At 28.8% G+C, this 15,275-nt stretch overlaps 1 protein-coding gene across 1 annotated transcript in view; it reads right to left on the bottom strand.

Annotated features, from left to right (window-relative positions):
- LOC107068971 (uncharacterized) overlaps positions 1 to 14,952 on the bottom strand; it is a 99,901-nt gene extending 84,949 nt beyond the window's left edge. The window contains exons 1-3 of the mRNA XM_089169976.1: positions 14,742 to 14,952; positions 14,364 to 14,643; positions 14,067 to 14,263 (exon numbers count right to left, since the gene is read on the bottom strand). The gene's annotated coding sequence lies outside the window, so the exon portion shown is untranslated. The remainder of the gene's footprint in view (positions 1 to 14,066; positions 14,264 to 14,363; positions 14,644 to 14,741) is intronic.
- Between the last annotated feature and the right edge of the window lie 323 nt (positions 14,953 to 15,275).

Genomic DNA, 15,275 nt, shown 5'->3' on the forward strand with positions numbered 1-15,275 from the left:
CCGGATGATACCCTAGAGGTCTCGTTATTAACGCATCATGATATTTCTACGTTAAAACGACTGGTTAGAATTTCTCCGTCTCTATCCGGTATATGTCTTTTTCTAAACTCAGAATGAAACTTGTTGCTGCTATTATGAAAACAAATTTTAGAATTTTTTTCAAACTCGTTATTTGTAATATTTTTATATTACAAATAAATAGAATATTATAAAAATGCAATATTACAATAAATAAAATATTATGAGAAAATACAATACCAAAATAAATAGAATATTATAAAAATACAATATTACAATAAATACAATATTATAAAAATACAATACTAAAATAAATACAATATTATAAAAATACAATATTACAATAAATACAATATTATAAAAATACAATACTAAAATAAATATAATATTATAAAAATACAATATTACAATAAATAAAGTATTATAAAAATACATATCGTATTATTTTTTTACGATGAAAAAAATTTAATAAAAAAGAAACATTAAACAAAGAAATAAGAAATCCATTTTAGGGTGATTTAGAAAATGAATAAAAATCATGAAAAAGTTTCGCATGCATTTTACGCGTATACTACAATAGAAAAATTCCAAACCCAATTGGACACACACGGGGACACGGATCGTTATTCGAAGTGGAGTCATAAATTCCAAGCAGTTGCACACTGATGAGTGTTCGTATCAAGAGCACAAACGTCGCTTCGGATAAAAGAAGATATATCGTTTTTCCTTACTCTTACCTTTTCCATCCTATGCATCTTCTCTTAAACGTCTTTTATCTGAGCCTGAAGGATAAGAGTCTAAAGTACCAGAATTTTCTTAGATCGTCGAACTCACGAGAGTTTCTCCGAAATTATCTTACAAATTTTATCATAGTAAAGTGCACTCACACATTTACTATCATACACAAATGTTTCTATATTACCACTGTTTTTTCTCATTATGAAAAAAAAAAAAGAGAAAGATGGTCATTCGCACGTAGTAAGCCTTTTCTGTACGTTGGCATGCATTTCGTCCAAAAAACAAAAAATAGAAAAAGGAACACTCCAAGTGTGTACGTGTACGTAAATGTTAGTGCGAAATGCTAGTGCATGAGTGGATAAAAAAAAAAACAAAAAAAGGAAACTAGAAATAGCACGCGCTTTACGCGTTTCGAGAGTACATACGTGACGTGCTAATGCGTCTGAATCCATCCCAGTTGTCCTTGTTTTTTTATGTTGAACCTGAAGCTCTACAGCCGAAAGCTTCCTATTCACCTAGCCAAGTTTCTCTCTCAGCTATTAGTTATGGTAATGTATAGATGTAACTAACAAGAGAGAGAGAGAGAGAGAGAGAGAGAGAGAGAGAGATAGACTAGTGGATGGAAGTTGTGGTTTCGGTTTGAGCTTGACCACGATCGATTTCTATAATTAAATCTACATCGCTTTGTATTCCTTGAATAAATGAGATACACTAAATACATCGATCAAAGATAGATTTAGAAACTTTGGAATATTATCGAAAGCTCACTTTAGATAGATGTTACTATTTATCAATCTAACGCAAACATAGTATTTAACCAATGCTGTCTAGAAAGCTTTCAAGTAGGGCCCTGTGACCCAAAAAATACAATTATGAATTTCTTTTTTTAACAATCGAAATTGACCCCACTCCGCAATCCTGTGGCATTGTAAATAATATTAAAAATCGCATTAAAAATTTAATATTAAATATACTTATTGTTTTTTACCTCTGTTAAATTGTTTTTTATTTTTATACATCGATTTTAAACATATCTTTTTCTACTGGCGCCAATATATGGCTTGTTTAGAAAGGACGAAAAATATTGACTAACATATCTGATTGATCTTCCATTTCTTAGGCTTTATATTTTCATAATTTGTTAATATTTTATTTTTATGTCGGTTTTTATTTTATTTTTTTCCAATACCAAAAATTGATCGATAAGTAATATCGAAAATTACATATTTTATACATATTTAAATAAATAACATGATAAACAGTATTTATTATTTTCCGTCAACGATATTAACGTAAAATATATCATCATTTTCGTGAAACATTTTGAAAATAATAAATTATTTGTCAGACGTATTAAAAATTGAATAATTAAGGAGGTCAATTACTACGATATTTAGATATAATTAGATCGTTGGGGTAGAAATTTCTAATAAAATAGTTTAGAAGTTAAGGTTGCACGTAAATGGAATCAGAGCACGATCGTAATTTGGCATTTCTGAACGTTTCGTAGTCGTGATTTGGTCTTTTCGTCTGATTCTCTCTCTCTCTCTCTCTCTCTCTCTCTCTCTCTCTCTCTCTCTCCAGTATCGATCGAACTTTATATTTACAAGCGCGTTGGATTTTGAGCATTAATCCTGTCGTTTCCCTCAGAACGAAACGATACGAGTGTGCTCGTATTTTAACGAGAGAATAGAAAGAGACTTATGGTTGAGAAAGAGCCTCGTGAAATTTGTTCCACGCGATGTTCTCGTTATCCGTTTTCTAATCACACGAATATTGCCGCCATTCGAAAAATACATTTTTTTAAAATATATTTATTCGATAAGAGTTAAAAAAACGAGAAAAAACCCGATTTTCGATTACACGTTTTGTTCGATATCTCGTTTATATTTATTTTATTATTTTTTTTCCTTCCTTTCATCCAAATAATAATCATCACTACTACAATTTTTATGTAAATATTGTAACAAAAATATTTGTTTACCTGAATGTAATATTTAAAGAGAACAAAAAAAAAATAATATATATATATATATATATATATATATATATATATATATATATATATATATACAGTGCAAATATATAATAGTGATATAAAAATAATAATAAATGATTTACAAAAAGAAATGTGAATTCGTATTTTAATTTTGTATCGTTTTAATCTCGCAATTAGTGAAAAATCTCTGATACCGTAGCGACGAGCTTAAAAAGCTAACTAATGAAATTACGAGATTCTTTGTTTCGACGAATCCCTATTTCAACCCCCACTTCTTGTTTGATTTCTCTTTGGGTCACCCTTTGTGCACGATCCTATCATACACAAATATTGAGAATCGTTTTCCTTAGTGTGTGTGAGAGAAAGAGAAAGAGAGAAAGAGAAAAATTGCTGCCTGATTCAACGATTCACATAGATATTGATGAAAATCATACGTGTATGTGTATATTATATGTATGTATGTATATGTGTATATGTGTGTACATGTTCGAACGAATGCAAGTTTCAATGCAACCCAACGATAATTTCCGTTACGAGATAGCCGCGCAGCCGCTGTTCGATAACGATGCTCTATACTAACACATTCACGAAAATTATATGTGTTACTTCATTTCGATTCTAGAAAAATTCTATAGAATAAATAGGATTGATATTGGAACTTGCATTTCTTTTATCTTCTTTTTTTTTTTTTAACTTTTTTCCAACTATATTTTTATTTTTGTTATTTATGTTACGTCATGTCCTATGCACTTAGATTCTCCGCTTAAATTGCATATTTGACTCAAGTTTCTAACAATTTTATTTCCTCAAATATTTTTATGAAATCGATAAAAAAGATTAAATTACAAATAATGTGAGAATAATTATTTGTGTTATAAAATGAGTACTTCGTTAATTGATTTTTTAATAATTTATAATATAATTCTTTAAGTTAGAAATATAAGTCGAATTTTTTTATTTCTAGAAAAATAAATTAAATTTCATTCTTATGAATGAAGATTATATAAATTCTGTGGTAAAAAGATTACTTTTATAATATTTTATTCCATTTTTTTTTATATGGTTAGGTATATTTTATATTATTTATTGAAAATAAAATAAATATAAAAGATAAAATTTGTAACTTTTTTAAACAATGTTTAAATTTCTTTTGTTTTTTTTAACATTTTACTTTTAATTTATATATACATATATAAATATATATATATAGTATTATATTTTTATATGTCTGTATTCAATTTTCACGAAACTGAACAAATTCCAGTGGAGTATGATTCTAAACAAATTGGTTTCTTGAAACTCCTATGATGGAAACATCTACGATAGTAGATGTATGAAAGATGCGAGTGTGTAAGAAGGAATGAGTATCGATAGAGATCACCAATAGAATTTCTTCGTTGCTTGAGAAAGAAAGGTGTCTCGTATGAGGGAGTTCGGACCGAATTTCAAGAGAAGCTTCGTTTTGCAGCTTTATTGGATGACGATGGTATAATAGTCTTGGAAGATAGTATCGAATCTCGATAGGTTCGCGAGATCAATTCGTTGAAGCTCGAGTAATTTGTTTTCGGATAAATGGCCGACAAAGCCTTTACCGATCGGTTTCGGATCGATCGATCGATGATGAATGAAGGAAAATGAACGAACGAAAAGTTTCAAGTTTTTCCAATATCTTATCTTTTTCAAGAAAGAATATAATCGATCCATTTGATTGAACCTTTTCGAACATAACCGATGTTACATAAAAATGAGAAAAAAAAGGGGGATATAGAGAAAATGATTCTTTTCTTATCCAACGTAAAAAATAATGAAATAGTAGAATATTTTAAGAAAACTTCTAATCGTGGTTGGAAAACTGTTATGTTATCGGTTTTTTGTGTGCTTTTAAAATAGTTATAAAAACTGAAAAAAAACGTTTTTTTTAACTGTAATATTTGTAAAAGTTCTCGCACATGTTGGTTTAGATTTCGGTTTCATACTGTAACCGCTATATCGATGAAAAATAACAGTTAAAAACTCGATATTTATCCGTTACCGCGTATTGAGCAGAATCAAAAATAATAGTTATAGTAATAGACATAATCTAATAAATAAATATAATCTGATTCTCATTTTAAAGAACTAAAACCAAATTTGATATCAATGAAATAATCTCAGTATTCACAAAGATATTAGGTAAATACCAAACTGTAAATAAAAGAAAATAGAACCAACCAATCATATTTAAATTCTAATTTTAAATTTGTATCCAAAATAACTACATTAATAATTGATACCCATGATTATTTCGATATTCATGATTATTTAAACAAAAATCCGATATAAAAGATTCCACGGAAAATTATTATCAGAAACGTTTTTTAATCCCAACATGAAATTCTAAAACTAACATTGTGAAAAAGATGTAAAGAGACGTGACTAGAAAGCACAGTGGCATTTTCCTTGTTATCAGCAATTAGCACGAACAGCAAAGATTAATCTGACATAGAATTTATCGAACGAGATTAGCACGAGTGAATGATCGCGTGGATCGCGTTGCACAGGCACATCACTATCACGATTCTACACTAAAGTACCTACTTTTCCTCGCGAACGGTATTGTACAAGCCTGGTTAAAACTCGAATGAAGCCTAATTAGGAAGTTTTCAGGGACGAAGACATAAATTAATTACGACTCGCTCAAGAAACATTAAGAAATATTAATGCAACGAATCTTGAGTTGGCACAGTTGAACCGGTTGAATATCTGAGCCGTCGGTGCGTTATAATTGAATTGAGTATTTCATTTTTTTTCCTCTTCTTTATTCTTCTACCATTTCTACCGTTGGTAGCATCCTTCTAAACCAATCTCCCCCCCCCTTCTACATACCCCAGTCGTACTTTTATTTTCCTATTTTCGAAAGTAACACAACTGGCTACTCCTACTATTACTATTGCTGCCATTGGCGGTGTTGTTGTTGCTTTTACTACTGGACATCGAGGTAGACATTTTTTTATTCTCTTTTCAAACCCACCAGGGCTTTCCTGTCCTTCCATTTAAACGAATATTTCAATTATACATTACCGCCACCATTCGTTCAATATTTTCTTTTTTCCTCTTTACTACCACCACCGTTACGTTACTATCACTATCACTATACTGCTATTGTCACTGCTGCTGCTGCTACTGCTATTACCTGCGCTTCATCTCGCATCGTCATTTTGTGAATTGTCATTCGAGCTTAAAGCTGTCAGATCGGGCCCGCGTATTCGCGCGGATTAAAATCGGTAATATGGACGTCGTTGATGGACGTCGATGCATGGATGTTGTTCCCCTCGTTCAAACCGTTCGATATTTCTCTTCACATTCTACCTTACGATATGCATCTATGTATAAACACATATACGATCCTGACCCCCTCCTACCCACCCATTCACTCCCTCTCGCCCTGCTCCCTACTCCTTTCGCCTTGTCCATAAAACGGCACCACCGAATCCTCGCTCCAACGAATTTTCCCCCTCCCTCGACCTTTCGTTATTCTTGCGCTCGCGCGATATGTTGCTACCTGGGAAGTACGAGGCATCATTTCACTTTTTTGTTTCTGCGCTACTTTTTGCTTGTTTGTTTGCTTTTATTTCCCAAGGTTTTTTCTTTTTTTTTTTCCATATTTGCTCTCGGACCCTCTTTGGACCGTGACACCGCGTTATCGTGATTTATTTAACTACCGTGAAAGAGGAAATTTTTATTAATTAACTTGTTTTTCTACTATACTTTTATTTCTTTTTTTTTTAATTATTATTTCGCCCTTCTTCCTATTACCGAAGTTCTTGAAAAATGTAGTTCCTTTTTTTAATGAAATAATTAGACAAATAATTTAAAACGTAAGTGAGAGATAATAATCGTAACATCAATCGTTTATCGTTTTTTTTTTTTAATTAATTCGTTTTCTAGAAAATTAACTTTCATTCTCTTTGTGTCCCTTTATTATTTTTATGGTTTTTAATAGAGAAGTAAAGCTTTTTAATTAAATTATAAGATAAATCGTTTATGATAACTATTACGATATTAATCATTTAATTATATTAATTCATTTCAAAATATGATAATTTCATTTTCATCTCTTTCAAGTTTAATTCTTTGTCGTATTTCTTGAAAAAAGGGTTGCTAGGTTTTAATTAAATAATTAGATAAATAATTTAAGCTGTTACTACTGTTAACAATAATGATGTCAATCGTTTCATTAATTAAAATTCTCTTTTCGTTGAATATGATACTTTATTCTTTTCTTTTAAATGGTTTCCTTTTTTCCTTTTATCTTTCTTTTTACTTTTTAATATGAATTCCAGGTGAAGTCTTGTTAATTGCGAACATAATTACGAATAGTATACGTTTATCGGCAAAAAGATCGATTTTAATGAATAATTGATTGGTAAGGATTGTTAAACAATGCACGTGATATTAAAAAAAAAAAACATACGAATAATGAATTACAAATAACGAAATCAAAAATGAAGAATAAAGGAAATAGAATCGAATGAAAAATACAAGAATGCGAAATGATTAAAATCTGTTTGTTAAAAAAAAAGAAAAAAAAGAAAGTTAGGTAAAAATACACGATAAAAAATTTATCAGAAGAAATACCTATTACGAATAAAAAGGAACTAAAATGAAAATTTTTTTTGAAAAGTTATATTTAAATGTTAGTTAACTAATATTCCTTTTCCTGAGTAAGTATGTAATATCTGTTTTAGTCGACTATATTTTTATCGTTGGTCGGTAAAAAAACAAGGCAAAAAAGGAAAAAGAAGCAGAAAAATGTTTGTGTGAAAAAGTATCTCGCTGCAATTTTAATTAAAACATCAGAGGATACCTTTAACAAGTTCTATGTAACTTGAAAAAATAAAATGAAATAAAATAAATATTGTATCCAATCAAAAATAATAATAATAATAATAATAATAATAATAATAATAATAATAATAATAATAAAAAAATATAAAACATAGAGATATAAATATTATTTAGTTTATTGGAAATATAGGACATAACGAGACTAATCTAACCGTTGTTGAAAGATTACTATACACATACCTATATTATACTTGCGATTAGAATTGGGTAAATGGTAACGGGCTAATCGAAAATCGTTTCGAAGGTCATCTCTTGGGAGATTTCTTTTGACGATGAGACAAAAGCGCGTGAATGGAAAGCGCGTGCCTGAATACCCGAAGTATGTTTAAGTAATTAGACTGCTACTTTCGAAAATTGCTTCATTATAACAGTAATGCTCGAGTGCGGCCTTTGGAGATGGCTCTTTTGCCTTCCGAAAGGAGACCTTTTATAAAACCTGTCTCAGATGTCGCGTTAAAGAGGGAACGAGAGAGATGATAAGGGATGAAACGAAAATGAAAGAAAGACTGAAAGACAGGAAAATATATATAGGGTATATCACCCCATTTTATCATTTCTCACAAATTGTTTCTTGGTAATATAAATTTATTAAAAAAATTTCTTTCTGACTTAAACAAAATAACATATTTAAACAGTCTACTAAAAAAAAAGAAGAAATCTCTTTTATAAAGTAAATTGCGTGATCGAATTTATTAAACAATGGCATATCAACTTTAAACATTTTTTTCGAAGTTAGTTATAAAAAAAAAATATATAATGAAGACACACTGTTACATTTTAAAAAATGTAAATGCAATTCCCATATGATCCTTGAACGATTACGTAAGGTCTGACTAATGATTCTTCAAAAGAGACCAAAATTTTATCGTATAATACAAATTACTATCATAAAGTTAAATTATACACCCTGTATATATTTCTGTATATTGTATTTAGAGAGAGATAGAAGAAGTGGTTCAAGCTAAGACACGACCGACAAGTTAATCCGCGTCTCTCGAATAACTTGCATTAAATATAGCTATGATGTTAGTATATACATTTCCTCTTTGGATGAGAAGAGACCCCTCCTCTTCCCCACCCCCTCTTCGTATACGAATCCTTCGAGAATCGCCAACACGACTAACGTTACGTGCAATACCACACATATATGTATTTCTATAAACGTATATATCATATATATACATGTACACTACCAGTCAAGAGTTTAGAATCCCTACTTAAATTCAGAGACATGAGTAATTTATTAAATAAAATGAAAAGCTTTCGAGTAATCGTGGAAGATTTGTTTTGTCAAAAAAACTTATGAATGATGTGTTTTATATTTTTTATTATTATTATTATTATTATTTTTTTTTTTATAAAGAAATGAATCTTTTCTTTCCAACTGGCTTATTTAAACTTACAGCCTAACATTCTTGATATCCTAGCAATAAGTTTTTTATGTTTCTAATTGAATATTTTTTATTTTTCTTGTTAGAGTTGTCAAGTTGGAAAGTTCATTGGTAGTATTGCATTAAATTTGATATATAAACTATAAAATTATATTATTGAGACATGAGAAAATACTTAAAGTTCTTAAAATGGATTATTTCTAAGTTTATAAGTATTTATATGAATTTTATAGAAATGAGACTCCTAACTTTTGGCTGATAGTGTATGCACGTCGATGATCACTGAGAATTCATAGAATTCAACCTATCTCTACGTATCTAACTTGAATATTCGTAGTTATATATATATAATTCCGTATACGTCCTTACTTCTCGTCAACGCAAATTTCAGTAAACGCAACCGATATCTAAAGCTAAATAGATACGTAAGTATTCATGCGTATGTTCCATATATAAAATATTTCCCAAATTCTCAAGTACGTTCCATATATAAGATATTTCCTAAATTCTCAAGTATGTTTAGATATAAGCTAAGTAAAATATTTTCATATTTATGGTTAATTAGTTTAATTAATCGTTAAATGAAATGTCTAATTACAGTATTAATATTAAAGCGTATAGTTTATGAATAGAATTATTTTTGATAGTTCACGATGATTTAAAATATGAACAAAATCACCTTATCATTATCCATTGCATAAAATGTGATTACTTAACAAAAAACTTAATGACTGTGAAAGAATATATTTAAATATATGTATACAGTTAGGTTCATTAAATAAAATGTGAAATCATTCGTGAAAAGGGAATGTTTCGTAGGATAAAAGGTAGGACAACGAATTTCGTTAGCATCGATGCACGTTGAATATCGATGATAGTTGCATGCCTACACGATTATCTGGAATAACGATACTTCCTTTGAATACATTATTACTGACCCATAAATTTCTCTGGAGAATGGCTTTTGGAATGGTTCCACGAGCAAAGTACGTTCGGAAAAGCTCTCGACATCGGCAACGGTAATTGGCTGTCGAGTAGGTTTAACGAGTGGCCCAAGATTTATGCATACTTTTTTTATTCAAAACCAATAACGTCGCTGGTCGTCAGCGACAATGAGAGGACACGTTACTGTTATTCCATCTTTCTCTTTTTCATTGATAGAGAATTTTCCATAGAAATTAACATTGTAATTAGAACGCAATATGCATATATTAAAACAAGATCAAGGACTATAATTACGGTATTATGTTTCACACACGCAACATTTTCACGAGTACATGATAGATCCATTTTAATTAATTCAATATGATATTATCATTTTTTATTATATTTCTTCAGTATTCTTAAACATTTTTAGCCCATTATTTTGTAAAATAAAAAAAAATTATTAATATATACATTAATATTTTTATTTAGTATGAAAAACTTTTCACAGTATTTTATATACGTGATTAAAATTTATAACAGCGATGCAGTCTTGCATTAGGGTTGCATCAAGATTTATGTTAAGCAAGAAAAAAGAACTTGTATCAAGATTAAAAGTTAATAAAGCTCACATACTCTAATATTTTATTATAAATACTAAATCTCTATTTTAAATATCAAATTTAAAAATATCATTTTAAAATAAAACGTTTAAAAATACTGAGTCAGATGACAGCAACTTATCATTTAATATACATTGAAATGATTAGATTATTCTTTTTTTTTATATATTTTTTGGTCACAAATTTCTAAGTTTCTTTTCTCTGTTATATTTTTATCTTTGTCAAAAAGGTGCGGTCTTTTCTTTTCCATTATACAAACCGGACTCGCGTAAAGGAAAGCCGGTAAAAGAGGTGTCAAGAGCCGGAAAAGTCTGTCCAGTGATATATGCTTATTCTTGATTCGTTTCACTTATTGTCTCGTGACTTTATCTTTCTTCACCCTCTTTTCCGCTTTTCTCTCATCCTTATCCTCTTTTCTTTCAACCATTTTATATGTACGCACGTTTCCTCTCGCCTTTTGTCATAAAGAAGATTCATTACCGTCATCGGTCAGTTAGCTCTTTAATCCTAAAATTATTTCATATCTTTTTCTATCGCAAAACTTTTTATTATTATCATCATCATCATCTTCATCGTATTCCTTTATACTCTCTTTTGATTTTTATTTTATATAAATAATATTATAAATCGACAAATAAATATTAAACATTTATACTAAAAATGTGAATAAACATTTATGAATAAAAATATATATATATATATATATATATATATATATATATATATAGAAACAAAAAAAGGAGTAAAACAAAAATTAATATTTCTTTTTAATTGTTGAAAAGTTTAAAAGAGAAGTTTTATTTGCGGGATATGAAACGACGACGAGCACATCATTCAAACGCGTTTGTTACGACTTAATGGACGAATACAATACGATTGTTGAAACAAAGGAAAAAAATTCACTAGAATTTTTATTTCTCTACTCGAGTCTTCTGTTTCTCTCTCTTTCTTTTTTTTTTCGCATTTCGCTCGTTAACTTCCTCATTAACTCTATTTCTGTCTCATTTTTTTTTTTCATTTCTTTCCTTTTTCTTTTTTTCCCTTTCTTTCTTTCTCTCTCTCTCTCTCTCTTCTTCTTGTTCACTATAATCTTTTTTCTTTTACACGTTATCACGCGTCTAATGTATTCCTTTGCTTTCGTAGTTCATTCGTTCTTTCACTAACGAAACGTCACTGCAATCTTCATGATTATCTTTACGCATGTTCATTCTTTAAAGCTTGAACTTAATCATTCGTATATATACATGTAATATTTTATTTCTTGCCTTCTTTTATTTTTCCTTTTTTTTTTTGTATAAAGAAAGAAGAAGAAGGAAAGCAAAAAAAAAAAGAAAAATTTTAATACGGAAAAGTGCGATCTCGTGAGACGATAAAGAATGGATATAAATCTACTTCATTTTCATTTCTTTTTTCTTTTTCTTCTAAGTTGCGTATTAGAGCGTAATAAAAGATCGAGTTTACTAATCCTTCTCGTGACTATATTTAATTATTGTTTTATATTTTTGTTATCTTACAAGAAAAATTACTGTTACATGAAGAGAATATTTTCACGGTTATATTTGTAATTAAATTTAAATTAATATGATAAAATAAAAATTAATAATAATGTATTAACGATTTATGTAATAATATACAATGATTCATACAATTGATCAAATGTTCTCACATTGTTCAAATTTTTACATAGCTTTCGTAATTCACATAGTACAGAAATAATTTAAATATGTTACATATTTTACATAGCTTTTGTAGTTCACATACTATATAAATAATATAAATATGTTACACATATTTTAAGCAAAATTAAATGAAATTAACAAATCCGGGATTTGATCAATTGCTTGAGTCACTGTATACATGTATTTTAATAAAGTACATTTGTGTGATTGGCAAACAATGTACGTAAAGAAAAATAAAATTATCTATAAAAGTAAAAGTAATATTTTTGTTCGAATACATTAATTTTTCTAAATAAAAAATAAAACGAAAAATTATTCTATATAATATATAAGTTACCTAATTAAGTCTAAACATTAAAATTATAAAATTTTGTAAAATATTTCTTTAAATTTTCAACTAGTATTAACGAGTTTCGATTTTTTCAAAAATATAACAAAAATTGATAGAATTTCGTTGACAAAGAAACCAGTTCTTCAATTAATAAATCAATGATGACGCAATAAACAGAAAAACCATATATTATCAACCACGACCGTTATGTAAACTACATAGAAATAGATCTTGAATGATTCTTACTCTTGACGATAACGACTGAGCGTAATATGCTGCACAGCAATTAAGAGTTTTTTGTTCGCATAAAGTGTATTCACCCTGGCACAGACAGTACCAACCGAGGGGTTGGAAACTATAGAAGGAGTCGATGACGAAGAGAGAGAGAGAGAGAGAGAGAGAGAGAGAGTAAGAGGGTGGTTTTATATAGAAAAGGATTGTGGTATACTATGACAGCTGTGCTAAAGAAGCAATCCTTACAAAGGGGATGGAAGAAACAAAAGAACTTTTTTTTTGTTTTTACCTTTTTCTCTTTCACTTTCTTTCTTTTTTCTCTCTCTCTCCGTCTTGAACTTGTGATTTTCTGATCGGCTAGGCACGGAATAATGATAATACCGATGACCATAAAAATAACAATATTAATAACAGTAATAATAATAATAACTTGGATATGATCCCATTGAGAGTCTGAACTTTTTTTATTTTCTTACTTCAAACTTGATCTTCAACAATTATTCCGAGCTATGTTCTCTGATATTAATAGTTCGAGAAAATACTTCTATTATATAGAAAGGCTCAAAAATTTTGTACTATTAACAAAATATTTAGTATATAAGTTAATTGTTAGAATTTTCAAAAAGGATTAATTGATTTTTAATAAACGTTCCAAGTTATTATATTATTGCTGTATTAAAAGTTATATAAAAATCCTCAAGTAGGAAATCATTTAAGCTTACAACAGAAATAAATCAATCGAAAAAAAAAACTAAATAACTTTCTAATATTTTCATTAATAAGAATTTAAACAAATATACAGTAACTGTATCTTCCAACATTATACCTTATATTATACCATAATGGTAATAATTAGGAAGAAAATTCGAATCTAAAAGCAATACCTAAAATCAAAACTAAAAAATTATTATGCAAAATTTTTTATATAATTTAAAAAATGTTAAAAAAAATATTAATGTTTTAAGATATATTAGAAACAATATAGATCGTAGAATAACATTTCGAGTAGTCTAGTGTATATAACGTGATCGATAAAGCCCTATGATCTCAATTGGGTTAGAGAAAGGAATATCCACAAGAGAGTACGTGACGCATGACATTTTGGACGAAGATAAACAACGGACTAAGGACGTTTGATTTTCGTATTTCGAATCCGTTGAGAGTACATTGGCTATGCTTATATCAACTGTATTATCTTTGATATTATAAGTTCTATAAGAGGATTTAAATTTTTTGACTCACTCAAGACTAACTGTTATATCACATATATGAAACATGAACAGTTAGCATTAGAAGTTCTGCAATGGCTCCAAAACACTCCTATTTCGTTTCAAGTATTGCAGTCTGACGATCAACGAATTTCTCGATTTGGTATTGACGAAGATCCATCGAAGAATTCATTCCACATGTTTGAAAAGGAAGCAAATCTATCGTCTTATCTGTAACATAAATTAAAAAATAACAATAAGTTATCAGCAATATAATCCAAAATTATATCAAATAAAATCGAATAAAATGTAAATAAAAATGGATACTTACAATGCATTCCAATGGGTTGAAGCTCAACTGCACCATAGCGATGCACCTCGCGTGAATTTAATAACGCGATACAGACGAAAATAAGAAACTATAGATGAGTTTCTTGTCGCGAAACTAAAATTTTATTATACAACAAACAAAACTGAGTTTAATTTGCGTTTGATTTTAATTTATTACTCGCCCGATCACTGATTCTACAACTAATTCAAAGACTGCTTTGCACACAGTTTGATGTTACCACCATAAACACTGCACATATTGCTTCTTACATGATTGCAATCTGAAACAGAAATAAAAAAAACAATATTATTAATATCATTACTATTAGAGAAAAGTATTAAAATTTTAGAGAATTATTTAATAGAAAAATATACTTACTTTGATAAATGCACGATAAATGCATGATGGGTCCCCTACCCTTATGATGACGATGAGCACAGGTTTAAACAGAGTAAAAGAAACTTACGTGTTTTTTAACCGAGCAAACGAAACTTTAACATGCGACAATCAACACTGAATCTACTTGTCGACTTTTTTATATTTTGTTTTAACACGATACAACACACGAATAAGTCATTGCCTACACGCACGATTGCAATGATCTTCTGAAACAGAAAAAGAAAAAGAACAAATTATATCATCGTCGTAATAAAAACCCATTGAAATTTTCATAGAAATGTTTGATAGTAAAATATACTTACTTTTAGTCTTCGTTGATGACTGCAGGATGGGTATCTTACCCTTATGATGACGATGCATAAAATAAAATTGAATAAAAAATCTAAAAAGCTGAAACATACTAAAGATTATATTACAATATTTCCTCTAAATCATTTCTGAAAGCAGTGCTCACATTAAAACCATTAAATATTTTATCAAAAATATTCAATGGTAAATATAAAGAAATAATTT

The sequence above is a fragment of the Polistes dominula genome, unplaced genomic scaffold (assembly GCF_049000335.1).
Source record: "Polistes dominula isolate Pdom_NZ unplaced genomic scaffold, Pdom_raw_medaka contig_49, whole genome shotgun sequence".
Classification (NCBI taxonomy): domain Eukaryota; kingdom Metazoa; phylum Arthropoda; class Insecta; order Hymenoptera; family Vespidae; genus Polistes; species Polistes dominula.